General features: G+C 51.5%; 1 protein-coding gene across 1 annotated transcript in view; it reads right to left on the bottom strand.

Moving 5' to 3' along the window:
- The window catches only part of PRIM2 (DNA primase subunit 2), a 761,949-nt gene that overhangs the window by 524,099 nt on the left and 225,679 nt on the right, over positions 1–12,171 (bottom strand). The gene's annotated exons all lie outside the window — the stretch shown is intronic.

The raw sequence follows: 12,171 nt of genomic DNA, 5'->3' as shown, positions 1-12,171 counted from the left end.
TGAATAGGTTCACAACAGATACAGAGGAAAGCAGCCTTCACAAGAAACCCAGATCAAGTCGCGCATCAAACCCAGATCAAGTCGCGCATCAAAGTGGAAGACATGTGGCCTTCTGGCTAGAACTAATGGCTCCCGTGTTTGGAATTGGGGAGCGAGCTTGAATGCCGGCCTGGGCTCAGCATCCCGTGATTCTGGGCAAATCACTTACTCTTTCCGCGGCCAAAAAAAAAGAACAAAACGTGTAACATTTTCTGGTGCTAATGTGAAGCGCTCCAATGCCATTGAGCAAGATTCGCTACCTAAAGACACAGATAAAGAGCACACACTTCGGGGTCACCAGTCACCACATTAAGAAGGCTGCTGTGTTGGCACAACACCTGCTGCAGCAGCGTGATGGTGATAACGTGGCTTGTGTGCGCTGACTGTCCTCCACAACAGGCAGAACAGAACACATTGTGTGCCCCTTACAACAGACACGTAGCATGATAACAGAGCTCCCACTAGCGACAGCACCACACCGAGACGCCCCACTTCTGTTGCGCATTGGTTGCTACGCACGGAAGGGGAGAATAGTCTTTGCAGGGTTGCCTTCTTGGCAGCTTTTAATTAACAACACTGGGAAAGCCAATAGGCCTCGTCTATGGACGACCTATCGGCTTTGACAATCGGGTAGAGGTGGATAACGAAAGGGCAGGTGGTATTCAAGCAAAAAAAACAACCAACGCAGGTCACACACAGGAGTTGGGAGGGGAGGAAGCGCACGGGTGGGGGATGGGAGGGGAGGAAGCGGCACGGGTGGGGGATGGGAGGGGAGGAAGCAGCTCGGGTGGGAAGGAAGAAGCGGCACAGGTGGGAGTGGAAGAAGCACAGGTGGGAGTGGAAGAAGCAACACAGGTGGAGGAGGGGGAGTGGAAGAAGCGGCACAGGTGGGGGTGGGAGGGGAAGAAGCGGCACAGGTGGGAGGGGAAGAAGCGGCAGGGGTGGTGGTGGGAGAGGAAGCGGCACGGGTGGGGGTTGGGAGGGGAGGAAGCGGGACGGGTGGGGGATGGGAGAGGAAGAAGCGGCACTGGTGGGAGGGGAAGAAGCGGCTCGGGTAGGGGGTGGGAGGGGAAGAAGCGGCACGGGTGGGAGGGGAAGAAGCGGCTCGGGTAGGGGGTGAGAGGGGAAGAAGCGGCTCGGGTGGGAGGGGAAGAAGCGGCTCGGGTGGGGGGGTGGGAGGGAGGGGAAGAAGCGGCACAGGTGGGAGGGGAAGAAGCGGCAGGGGTGGGGGTGGGAGAGGAAGAAGCGGCACGGGTGGGGGTTGGGAGGAAGTGGGACGGGTGGGGGATGGGAGGGGAAGAAGCGGCACGGGTGGGAGGGGAAGAAGCGGCTTGGGTAGGGGGTGGGAGGGGAAGAAGCGTCTCGGTGGGTGGTGGGAGGGGAAGAAGCGGCTCGGGTGGGGGGTGGGAGGGGAAGAAGCAGCACGGGTGGGAGGGGAAGAAGCGGCACGGGTGGGGGAGTGGGAGGGGAACAAGCGGCACAGGTGGGTGGGAGGGGAAGAAGCAGCACAGGTGGGGGGGTGGGAGAGGAAGAAGCGGCACGGGTGGGGGGGTGGGAGAGGAAGAAGCGGCACGGGTGGGGGGGGGTGGGAGAGGAAGAAGCGGCACGGGTGGGGGGTGGGAGAGGAAGAAGCGGCACGGGCTGGGGGGTGGGAGAGGAAGAAGCGGCACGGGTGGGGGAGTGGGAGAGGAAGAAGCGGCACGGGTGGGGGGGTGGGAGAGGAAGAAGCGGCACGGGTGGGGGGGTGGGAGAGGAAGAAGCGGCACGGGGGTGGGAGAGGAAGAAGCGGCACGGGGGTGGGAGAGGAAGTAGCGGCACGGGTGGGGGGTGGGAGAGGAAGAAGCGGCACGGTTGGGGGAGGAAGAAGCAGCACAGGTGGAGGGGTGGGAGAGGAAGAAGCGGCACGGGTGGAGGGGTGGGAGAGGAAGAAGCGGCACGGGTGGGGAGGCGGGAAAGAAGAAGCGCATGAGGAAGAAGCGGCACGGGTGGAGAGCGGGAGAGGAAGAAGCGGCACAGGTGGGGGGTGGGAGAGGAAGAAGCGGCACGGGTGGGGGGTGGGAGAGGAAGAAGCGGCACGGGTGGGGGGTGGGAGAGGAAGAAGCTGCACAGTGGGGGGTGGGAGAGGAAGAAGTGGCACAGGTGGGGGGTGGGAGGGGAAGAATCAGCACAGGTGTGAGGAGAATAGGCGGCACGGGTGGGATGTGAATTAGCGACAGATGCAGGGGTGGGAGGGGAAGAAGCAACACAGATGCAGGGGTAGGAGGGGAAGAAGTGGAACGGAAGCAGGGGTGGGAGGGGAAGAAGTGGCACGGATGCAGGGGTGGGAGGGGAAGAAGCAATATATGGGGGTAGACTAAGAAGTCACACAGTCGGAGGTGGGGGGGGGAATAAGCAATACGGACAGGGGGATGGTAAGGGAAGAAGCAGAAGAAAAACTATGTACTTCAATCCCAGCGCCATCAGCAGAAGGACCCTATTGCAGATGAAGTAATCAGTACTTGGTCAATGCTCCAGCCAAATGAAGAGGAAGTAAAGAAAGCAGCAAATGAGTGTAACAATGAAGCACATGAAAGGTAAGCAACGGAAGGTCTCAAACCCCTAGAAGGACACAATATCCCTTCAAAGTGAGAGCACATGTAATGATGCAGACAAGTGAGACCTAAACTGGTGGGATATAAGATGGACTCTTGTAATGTACGGTAAAGTGGATTTATAGAGCTCTGCTTGTCACCCGTAAGAGTATCCAGATGCTGAATAGGTGAGAGAAAGTGTGTGGTGAGGCAGGGCTTGAGCACAGGCAGTGTCGATGGTCTTGAAAGAAAACTAATTGAAAAGCCAGGTCTTCAGCTTTTTACAAAATTCAAGAAGTTATTATGAGATGCAGATGTGTTGGGTGAGGTTGTTGCAGGATTTAGCAGCTTGGTAAGAGAATGATCAACCTCCTGTTCTGTTTCTGTGAAAACAGGCTGTGAGAGTGATGCTGAAAAAAGTTGTCTGGTGAGTTGGTGGAAGCAAAGCCAATGATTAAGGTATGTGGGTCTCGTGTTATGTAGTGACTTGAACATAGGTGTTAAGCTTGAACTGGCAGCACTTTTGGATGGGGAGCCACTGGAGCTCTCTGAAGAGTGGTGTGGAATTGGTGAGGGAGGTTGAGGACGGCAGCGTTTGGGATGGTTTGAAGTCTGTGAAGAAGATGGGTTGGGATGCAGATGTAGAGTGCTTGCCTCCTTCTAAAAAAGTCTCAGGGCCAGCGAATACTTCACCTAGCAGTGCCTGGGCTCTTCGGCTGAGAGTGTTGTCTTGCCAAGTGGTCCAAATCCAGCCCCTAAACCCTGGGCCCTTGGAAATTAAATCTGGTGAACTGAAGGAGAAAATCCACGCAGACTCCCAGAATCTGTTTTTATCAACGCATCGCTACAAACTTCAATGCAGCAACGCTGCAAGCACCGGAAAATGGTTCGCAATCATCGTATCAACCACTGCTTTCACCGCAGACCCCAGCTTTCCATCACAGCGCATCAGAAAAACCACTGCAGCTGAGTTTCAAGCACTGCATCACCAAAGTCTGTGATGCACCCCTCCAACTTTGACGCAGCGCCTGCTTCACAGCTGTGGGGTCGATGCAGCGTATCTAGATTTTTGACACATCGTTCTTGGGCACCGATTTCTTCATCAACATTGCCAAGCAATAAGGAACCAAGGCCACGTGTCCGGAGACCTATGCATAACATCACATCCCCTGGCAGTAAAGATCTGATGCATAGCCCTGCTTTACCGGCACCTCACTTCTCCGGTTTGGTCTTTGAATTTTCATACATCCAAGGTACTTTGTGCTAAAAGTGAGGCATCCATATATTTCTATGGACTGAACTAATTTAACCTCTGAAAAGTGATATCTGATGTGGACTTCTTTTGTAGCGTTTTCACTCTGTTACTGTGTGTGTGCATGTACAAATGCTTTACACATTTTTTGAGACATGTCTAACTGCTCGTGCCCAGCTACCAAAGGGTTGACCAGGGATTACCTTAAAGTGTTTAATCCCCTTACCCTGATTAGAGCAAGGGTCCCGACTTGTTCAGGATGCAAACCACTGCCAACTAGAGACCCTGTTTCTAACAGTGCGGTTTGTATCAAAGATGAGGCCTACGTTCCTAGCCTGGACAATTGGGGGTGGGTCTGGGTCGGAGTTCGGTGGGCCACCAGGAGACGTTCCAAAGATGAGTACTTATTCCTAAAGATCAGCACTTCAGTTTTGTTGGTGTGAAGCTTGAGACAGTTTTCTTTCGTCCAATTGGCCATGCTGATTATGCATTGTTTGAAGTTTATCTTGATGGGGATGGTGTCACCTGAGATGGAAAATATGAGCTGGGTGTCCTCAGCGTATGAGAGGATGTTGATTCAGTGAAATCCGATGATGTGATTTAGTGAAATCCGATGACGTTAGCCAGAGGAGTCATGTACATGTTGAAAAGTGTGGGGCTGAGTGATGATCCTTGTGGGACGCCGCAGATAAGGTCCTTGGGATCGGATGTGAATGATGTGAGCCTGACTCATTTTGTTCTTCTGGACCATTTGAATGATGTTCCTTCTATTCCCTCTGTGTGTATTCTGGCATTGAGTGTGTGGTAGGAGACCGTACCGAAGTCAGCAGAGAGGTTGAGGAGGAGGAGGGCGGTGGTCTGTCCACGGATGAGTATGTTATCCGTAGCAATGAGGAGGGTTGTTTCGGTTCTGTGGTAGTTTTGGAATGCTGACTGCGAGTTGTCCAGGAGTTTGTGGCATTCTAGGTGGTTAGAGTGTAGTGTTCTCAATAACTTTTTCTGGGAAGGAGATGGGTAGGTAGTTGCTGAGTACTTCAGGGTAAATGGAGGGTTTTTTGAGGAGTGCGGTGATTTTGGCGTGTTATCAACTATCTGGGAAGGTGGCTATTTTGTGGTAAGTGTTGATGATGGAAGTCAGTGCAACGCTGATCGTTGCTCTTCCCAGGCTATAGATATAGTGGAGGTAGGGAACTGTGAGCACCACTAAGTGGACTGTCTTGATTAATACTGCAGTGTCCTCTATGGATAAAAGGCTCAATGCTGTCCGTTGGTAGTGTTAGTAGTCTTTGGTTGATGAGGGTAGCAGACTGGGAAGGTGAATGGGGGATGGCTGGGGTTCTAAGTTGCTGTAGATCTTGATGATTTTTTCATGGACAAAGTCAGAGAAGTTTTTGCAGAGTTCCTGTGCAGGGATAATGGTGTTGGTTCTGGCTGTTGGGTTGGTGAATTCCTTTACAATGGTGAAAGGTTCCTTTATTCAATGGAGCTAGATTCGAATCTCAGTGTCAGAGCCTTTTTCTTGGTCTCTTTCACTTGATGGTGATAGTGTCTAAGTACGGCGTTGTAGGTGTTTCGTCAGGTGGTTCTCCATTTCCTTTCAAGTTGTTTGCAAACTCTCTTGGACTCTCTGAGGTCAGCGTTTAATCAGCTTGCTTAGTCATTGGATCTTTTGGGTCTAGTGTTTTTCAGAGACACCAGGGAATCGGGTCAGGTGGTGATTCAGTTGTTGAAGTTGTCTGAATCTATGAGGTCATTGGTGGGGTCTGAGTAGTGCGGTTGGAGGGCGCTGAACCATTCCTTTTTTTTAACTTTCTCCCAGCAGCGGCCTGGGGCGGGGCTAGACTCCGAAGAGGTGGTTGGTAGCCCTGTTATGTGGAAGTGGATGACAGAGTCATTCGTCCATGTGAGCAGAGTTATATGGTTGACTTTAACCTGGTCACTGGAGGAGAAGATGGGCTTGTGTGTGCTGGATGAGGCCAATGTTCTGTAGACTTTCAAGAATGTCTGTGGAGTTTTCAAGATCAAAGTTAAGATCGCCGATGAGTATGAAGTCTTTGGCGCCCATGGAGGGTGGTGCGGTGCGGAGGTTTCTGAAGGGGGCGCAAGGTCCTGGTGGCCGGTATGTGAGGGTACATTAGATAGTGGTTTTACTGTGTCTGAAGATAGAAACGCATGTGTTCCATAAAAGTGGCATCTGGGTCCGTGTAAGATGTACACTTGATGGTATCTCCTTCCCAAATATGGAAGGAAAGTGTTCATCACTCGCCATCCCAGACGCGTCAGATGACGAATAGTAGTGTTAAGGCCTGATACTGGAAAAAAGAAAACTCTGGCAGCGAAGCCAATGGGAAATGAGGACTGAACCACTTGACCACTCTATGCAAACTGTAAGCTGGTCCAACCTTTTAATGACAGCTAAACTGATCAACTGCGGAAGAAGGTTGTTACAAAGCCTATTTTGCCTTTTTTTTTCTATAAAGAAAACCGGAGGCTGGCAGACAGCTAAAGATATCTGTCTGTAAGTGAGTCTTAAAAAGTGCACAAAAACTCTTTTTCGGAAAATAAGTTTTCTGGTAGCAAATTGTATCTGCCAATCACAAATAAATGATAAGTAAACAGGATGGGGGAGGCGAGGACCAATCCAGCTCCCCTGGATGTGGCTTTCTGTCTGTTGTATTTCAATCATTATGGCCTCAGATATCCGCAAGTCTGTTTTTATTATTAGTACCATCCGTTTGCGTGTGCAATGCCACGCGATCTGGGCCCAATCGCGTCTAAAAATGGGGTCATTGAGAAATATTCTCGGTGCATTGGTTACCAAAAGTACCTTTGGAGCATGGTCAGTTGGAAACAAGGACTCACCAAAAACCTATTGCCAAAAACAATGCCCTTAGGTTTGAAAGTTTTCACCCTAGAGCATTGAAAGAGAACTTACCATCTGGGCAATTCCTGAGATTACGCAGGAATTGCAGTAAACTAAATGACTACCGCCAGCAAGCCAACGAACTTACTGAGAAATTCTCTGACAGAGGCAGGGGCGTAATGAACACCCCGCAGCCCCCGCGGTGCGGGGGGGGGCCCACTCTCTTCAGTACATGAAGGGGGCCCCCGGGCCCCTCAGCACTTCAGAGAGCTGTGAGAGAGGCTTGCGCTGAAGCAAGCCTCTCTCCCACTAAGCAGGTGCAGGCTGTCTGCAGCCTGCTCCGAGCCCCTCGCCCCCTCCCTCTGACTGAAGAGAAACAAGTTGCAATGTTTCTCTTCAGTTAGAGCTAGCAAGGCCCGGAAAGAGGATGGGGTGGGTAGGGGACCCGAGCAGGAGGCAGCACAGAGCAATTAGGACGCAGAACAAGTCATGAGGTCAGGTCTACCTAGTTGAGAGAGGGGAAATGGAGATGGTGTTCTTCCGACAGGTTTTGATGGCACATACCACACTCATGACAAGAGTATGGATGCAAATATGCATGTTATTCATGAACTGGTTGCCATTTCCCAAAGGAAGAATGGGGCTGTCCCACACACTTGCAAGACTATGTTTTGAATTAATGGTTTCAAGATCCTATCTTCTCAATGTTGTCAAATATTGTAGTACTATTTCACAACTTTGGTTGTCATGTAACACCACACCTTTAGCTGTAGCTCTCCACTGTGAAGTTTTTCAAACAATAGCTTGATTCCTATAGGAAATCTTTGGTTGGATATTTTCGAGCTTTCTGGTGAGGGTGGTGTGTAAAGGTTGTATTCATTAGTGAATTTGCCTCTATAACATCAGTATATTGTTTCTCTGAATTTAAACTGTGAGAAATGTGGAGTATGTCTTGAGTCGGTATACCCTTTGGGAGTGGGGGCCCTCAGAGTCAGACTGTCAGCATTCTCAAGGGCAAAGCTCATATGAGAAGGGATGAGGCAGCAAAATGGTGCCCTCAGGTAAGCACTCTTGTTAGAACGCACCATGTGGGCGTCCGCAGGGGGGTTCGTAAGGGGGGGCCGAGAAGGGTGCAAGGCAGAGGGGAGAAGGGTGCAAGGTAGAGACAAGATGAGTGCAAGGCAGAGAGGAGAAGGGTGCAAGGCAGAGAGGAGATGGGTTCCAGGTCTTGTGAGAAGGGTGCAAGGGGGAGGGGAGAAGGGTGCAAGGCAGAGAGGAGATGGGTGCAAGGCGGAGGGGAGAAGAGTGCAAGGGGGAGGGGAGTAGGGTGCAAGGTAGAGAGGAGAAGGGTGCAAGGCAGAGAGGAGATGGGTGCAAGGCGGAGGGGAGAAGGGTGCAAGGCGGAGGGGAGAAGGGTGCAAGGCGGAGGGGAGAAGGGTGCAAGGCGGAGGGGAGAAGGGTGCAAGGCGGAGGGGAGAAGGGTGCAAGGCGGAGGGGAGAAGGGTGCAAGGCGGAGGGGAGAAGGGTGCAGGGTAGAGAGGAGAAGGGTGCAAGGCAGAGGGGAGAAGAGTGCAAGGCGGAGAGGAGATTGGTGCAAGGTGGAGGGGAGATGGTGCAAGGCAGAGGGGAGAAGGGTGCAAGGTAGAGAGGAGAAGGGTGCAAGGCAGAGGGGAGAAGAGTGCAAGGGGGAGGGGAGAAGGGTTCAAGGCACAGGGGAGAAGGGTACAAGGCAGAGAGGACAAGGGTGCAAGGTGGAGGGGAGAAGGGTGCAAGGCAGAGGGGAGAAGGGTGCAAGGCAGAGGGGAGATGGGTGCAAGGTAGAGAGGAGATGGGTGCAAGGCAGAGGGGAGAAGGGTGCAAGGCAGAGAGGAGAAGGGTGCAAAGCAGAGGGGAGAAGGGGAGAAGGGTGCAAGGGGAAGGGGAGATGGGTGCAAGGCAGAGAGGAGAAGGGTGCAAGGTAGAGGGAAGAACGGTGTAAGGCAGAAGGGAGGTGGGTGCAAGGAGAGAAGATGGGTGCAAGGCAGAGGGGAGAAGGGTGTAAGGCAGAGAGGAGAAGGGTGAAAAGCGGAGGGGAGAAGGGTGCAAGGCAGAGAGGAGAAGGGTGCAAAGCAGAGGGGAGAAGGGGAGAAGGGTGCAAGGGGAAGGGGAGAAGGGTGCAAGGCACAGGGGAGATGGGTGCAAGGCAGAGGGGAGAAGGGTGCAAGGTAGAGGGAAGAACGGTGCAAGGCAGAGGGGAGGTGGGTGCAAGGTAGAGAGAAGATGGGTGCAAGGCAGAGGGGAGAAGGGTGTAAGGCAGAGAGGAGAAGGGTGCAAAGCGGAGGGGAGAAGGGTGCAAGGCGGAGGGGAGAAGGGTGCAAGGCGGAGGGGAGAAGGGGAGCAGGGTGCAAGGCAGAGGGAAGCAGGATGCAAGGCAGAGGGGAGCACGGTTCAAGGCAGAGGAGAGAAGGGTGCAAGGCAGAGGGGAGAAGGGCACAAGGTGGAGGGGAGAAGGGTGCAAGGCAGAGGAGAGAAGGGTGCAAGGTAGAGGAGAGAAGAGTGCAAGGGGGAGGGGAGAAGAGTGCAAGGGGGAGGGGAGAAGAGTGCAAGGGGGAGGGGAGAAGGGTGCAAGGCAGATGGGAGAAGGGTGCAAGGCAGATGGGAGAAGGGTGCAAGGTAGAGAGGAGAAGGGTGCAAGGCAGAGGGTAGAAGAGTGCAAGGGGAGGGGAGAAGGGTACAAGGCGGAGGGGAGAAGGGTGCATGGCAGAGGGGAGAATGGTGCAAGGCAGAGGGGAAATTGGTGCAAGGTAGAAAAGGGTTCAAGGCGGAGGGGGTGAAGGGTGCAAGGGGAAGGGGGAGAAGGGTGCAAGGGGAAGGGGGAGAAGGGTGCAAGGGGAAGGGGGAGAAGGGTGCAAGGGGAAGGGGGAGAAGGGTGCAAGGGGGAGGGCGAGAAGGGTGCAAGGGGGAGGGCGAGAAGGGTGCAAGGCAGAGGGGAGAAAGGTGCAAGGGGGATGGTGATGAAGTTAAAAATGTGCCCCCCCCCCCCTCGGAAATATTTCTGCGTACGCCCATGGCAACACACACTACTTTGTGAGAGAGAGAGTGGAGTGAGAGAGAGTGGAGTGAGAGAGAGTGGGAGAGAGAGTGGAGTGAGAGAGAGTTGAGTGAGAGAGAGTGGAGAGAGAGAGAGTGTGGAGAGAGAGAGTGTGGAGACAGTGGAGAGAGAGAGTAGAGAAAGAGGGTGGAGAGAGACAGTGGAGAGAGAGACAGTGGAGAGAGAGTGGAGAGAGAGAGTGTAGAGAGACAGTGGAGAGAGACAGTGGAGAGAGTGGAGAGGGAGAGAGTGGAAAGAGAGTAGAGAGACAGTGGAGAGAGTGGCGAGAGAGTAGAGAGAGTGGAGGGAGAGAGTGGAGAGAGTGTGGAGAGAGTAGAGAGACAGTGGAGAGAGAGAGTGGAGGGAGAGAGAGAGTGACTAGAGAGTGGAGAGATAGAGTGGAGGGAGACAGTGGAGAGAGAGTGGAGAGAGAGAGGGAGAGAGAGAGTGGAGAGAGAATAGAGAGAGAAAGTGGAGAGAGAGACAGTGGAGAGAGAGACAGTAGAGATAGAGTTGACAGAGTTGAGAGAGAGAATGTAGAGAGAGAGAGTGGAGAGAGAGTAGAGAGTGACTGACTCAGAGACTGAAGACTGACTGAGAGACTGACTGGCTGAGAGAGACTGACTGACTCACAGAGAGAGACTGTGATGGAATTGCGGTCACGGTGTGTATGAAGCTATGCAATGCCTCTTAAGATTGCTATTGTCTACTAATAAAAATTTATTATCAAAATTTGCTCTTTGTAGTTACATCTGCTTTTGAAATACTGCATTGTCGCATTGTCTAATGTTTTAAAACGGAAATGAAAAGGAGTAGTGGATGCACTTTAGTCAAAACTGAACGATGAGTGGGCCCGATGTTGTATATCATGACAGGAGTCTGCATCAGGAAACCCACCTAGAATTGGGCAAACTTCCCCGGCGTACTGATGGCAGGGACCCTGTAATGAATGACCCACCACCTATGATAGCCTGCTGGCAGACTAAGCCCAACCTTTGACTCCACCATCCAGTGTTACTTATAACGGCTGGATTAGTTACAGTGGTGTAACAATAGCCCCGCATCCCCGCACTATGGCGGGTCGCTGGCCTGAGAGCTCTAGACTGGCTCGGAGGATGGGAGGGGGGCCCCCTCCATGTAGTTTGCAGGGGGGGGGCCCTCAAGTTTCGTTACGCCACTGGACAGAGGTTACCCTGACAACATCCTGAGGAAATGCCAGAAACGGGCTAGGAACCAACCCAGAGATGTATTACTGGAAGACAAAGGGAGGATGGAGAGACTAAAATCCCATTAACTTGTGTTACTACATACAATACACTATCCAACCAGATGACGAAATCCATAACCAAGCATTGGAAAATCCTAAACACTGGAAATCTACACTGGAAAAAACCTCTGTTCTCTTTTAAAAGAGCGAGAAGCATAAGGGACACGCTAGTTAAATCACGTCCTAAACGCCGGGAATCCGATGAACCAACCACCGTACTAAGTGCCTGGGATTACCGAAAGTCACGGGACACCATCCGTGTGGGAACTGTAGCGTGTGCCATTTGACCACAAGCACAAAAACTCTAAATTTAGAAGAAGGAAAAGTCTGGACACAAAGGTCTCGTACGAACTGCAACAGCCAAAATGTGGTGTAACTAGTAACATGCCCATGCGGTCTACGTTATGTAGGCATGAGTGGAAGAAAGGTAAAGCAACGGATTTGTGAACACAGGAGCACAATAAGATGTAAAAAAACAACTACAAAACTGACGAAATACTTCCTCGCAATGAATCACACCACAAATGATATGCGCTGGACAGTAATCGAAGCAATAAAACCAGGAGATAAGACAATGCAGCATCTATTTGAAAAAGAGCAAGATGGATCTATACACTTTCCACAAACACCTCTGGACTTAATGATAATATACCGTGGTATACCGTGAAAGAAAGATAACAGGCTTCATTGTATGGTAATAGCCTTAATCGGAAAAATTTATAAAAGAATCCGCAAATAAATAAAAAACATCCATAAGTGTTCAAACAAAAAAGAACGGAAAAAAAGGGGCAATTAGCGAACTCTAGAACACCTGAAATATCAGTCTATGTTAAAAATGGCTGAAAATTAAAAATAAAGCTTAAGAAATTAAAAAAACTATAGTTTGGACTAGTTCCCTAAGAAATGTACTAAAAAACTAAATTTCAAGACGGTCCCTTATAAGAATGATGACACAACACATCACGTGATAGGGCTAGAAGCGCTGTGATTGGCTATTACCAACCAGGAAACCAAGCACTAATACACACACTCGAGAATCCCTCAGTATCCTCGGGACTCTTTGTGAAAGGTAATCAGGTTTCCTGCGGGCCATTATCACGAGAAAAGTAA

This window comes from Lissotriton vulgaris, chromosome 6 (assembly GCF_964263255.1).
Source record: "Lissotriton vulgaris chromosome 6, aLisVul1.2, whole genome shotgun sequence".
NCBI classification, from domain to species: Eukaryota; Metazoa; Chordata; class Amphibia; order Caudata; family Salamandridae; genus Lissotriton; species Lissotriton vulgaris.
Note: the sequence above shows the minus strand (reverse complement) of the source record. Positions and strands in the feature narration are given on the sequence as shown.